The sequence below is a fragment of the Helianthus annuus genome, chromosome 8, assembly GCF_002127325.2.
Source record: "Helianthus annuus cultivar XRQ/B chromosome 8, HanXRQr2.0-SUNRISE, whole genome shotgun sequence".
In the NCBI taxonomy this organism is placed as follows: domain Eukaryota; kingdom Viridiplantae; phylum Streptophyta; class Magnoliopsida; order Asterales; family Asteraceae; genus Helianthus; species Helianthus annuus.
Genome location: NC_035440.2, coordinates 86,150,957 through 86,153,464, shown reverse-complemented (window position 1 = coordinate 86,153,464; position 2,508 = coordinate 86,150,957).

Sequence of the window (2,508 nt, the reverse complement as noted above, 5' to 3'; positions counted from 1 at the left end):
GCCCACCGGTGACACGTGGAAATCGGGGTGTGACAACCGGGGGGGAGGGGGCGGGATGGGTTGACGCCGGCGCCGAACCAAGACGGGGATTAGGACGTCCCCATACCCTGTAGCCTCATTATTTCATTGACTTCTAATATTATCTTGAAATGGGAAGTCAACTTCCATTCTAACCACAATAAAACCAAGAGATTTGCTATTAGCCTGGATCAAAAGTGAAGTATTCTCGAATTGAAATATAAATGAAGATGAAAGGAAAAAGATACAATGAATTCAAAGGATTCGGTAAAAAATAAGGTCTAATATATGTCTCTTCATTTATACATGTATTTGAGCTCAAATTGCTAAAATATAATCTTATGCTTTATGAAGTACTCAACTTCATGAATAAAATCATCAAAACATAGGACTCGAGAGGAGTTAGTTAATCATGTTGATAAAAACTTTAGGGGTGGAGTTCATAATATATTTGCCATTATCATCTATAATTATGTGATTGGTGTTAAGGATATGGCTTCTAAATCATCCATCATGTCTTTAGCTTTGTTCAGAATTTGGTATCCTTTTATCGTGCTTATCAGTTTATCCATTTGAAGTGGTGCTTATAGGTTTATCCATTTGAAGTATTGCATCTTTTAAATTGCTTCCGCTGTGCATATTAAATATTGTGTTGTTTGACTATTACGTTGCCAACCACGTCACGATACTCCCCCACCGGGCCCACCGGTGACACGTGGAAATCGGGGTGTGACAGGTTGGTATCAGAGCCAACACTGAGTGAATTAAACACTAGCCTTTTGTGTTTAATCTCAGTTACACAATTGCACAATTCTAAACTTCGAGTCTAGACCTACAACATAGGACAAATTCCACTTTAATTACATTGTCCTTTATTTTTACATATATTTTGTTTTGTTATCTCATTCCATATTGCTCAGGGACGAACAAAATGCCGCCAAGATTCTTCAGGAGAAGAGGAAGAGGCAAGGGGCCAATCACCGCCCCCAATAATAATGAAGCTGGACCTTCGAATGCACGAGCTCCATCTACCACGGAGAGTGACGATCCCCAGCAGAACCGGAGGAACCTCTTTGAACCGGCTAGACGGTCGGTCTCACACAGTTCAACACCTCCTTACCCTTATGGGCCACAACCAGATTATGAGCCCAACAACCCTCAACCTTCATACATACCATTACAACGATCCTTATCGCACAACTCCTTCGGTGACCCTACACCAGTTTTTAGGGGCCGGTTTAACCCGGCAAACTTCCTGCAAGAACCAGGGAATTTTAACCCATTAGGTCCAGAAGATCATTTCTCTGGAGATCATGCGGACGACATGGACGAGGATACGGACCCTGTCGAGCCTGCCAGTGGCACACCAAACCACCCGATAGAGATCTCGGATGGATCTTCCTTCCACGGATCACCCTATGTTGGTCCAAATAGCTTTCAAGCTATGTTTACCAGGCACGAATGGTACTATACGCCTCCTCGCCGTACATCACCTCAGCAGCAGCAACAACAGCAACAAGATCCCTCTGAGGATCCAAGGTTCGTGGCAGTCACGCCACCACCTCCTCCGCCACCAGTTCAACCGGCACCCCCGCAACCACCAAGGCGTAGGAGAACCGGAGCGCGCATATCTGTGCGAACAGGAGACTTTCATTTTAGTTCTCCGCTCTAATCAAGTGGCAGCCACTACCCGCCACATCAAGAAGATCCACAAATGGGTGGGCCTTCACACCCAGTTGCACCACAACCACCGCCTATGGGTTTTGATAACCCAATTCCGGCATACACGGGTTCCATGGCGTACAACCCGTTTGAGCAGCCAGTACACACCAACTACAATTACGCCAAAGCCGATCCGTACGTGGTAGCGGCTAACTATAACACCCAAGGACCCTATGGAGATCCATGGGGAGTAGGGTACCCAACTCATGGGTACCAGATACCTGCAAGACCTATTATACGGACACAATCGCAACCACCAAGGTTCTCTCCGCCTAAGCGTGAAGAAATTCAGCAAAGGTTGGACTATGTAGAGCGAGAATTTCACAGGGAGCGAAGGGAGCGACAAACGTTCTTCCAAGGATTGACAAACTTGATCAAAGGAAAGAGCAAGAAGGACCACTGAATCCTTCCAAGTGTTGTTGAGCCCCTGCGTGGGCCAGTCTTGTGGTATAAACCCCTGCGTGGGTATGTTTTGTTAATAAACCCCTGTGAGGGTATTTTAATTGTGTAAGTCCCTGCGTGGACTATTATATTGTTAAAGCCCCTGCGTGGGTATGTTTTGATATTAAGCACCTGCGTGGGTACGTGTGTTATTAAACCCCTGCGAGGGTAAGTACTTGTTTAAACCCCTGCGTGGGTAAGTTGCTATTTGAAAAGACCCGTTTAGGGCAGCATGTAATATTGTAGTAAAGTAATGAATAATTGTTTTATAAATTTCATGTTGCTATTATATGCATAACTATTACATATGAAATAAATGAATCAAAA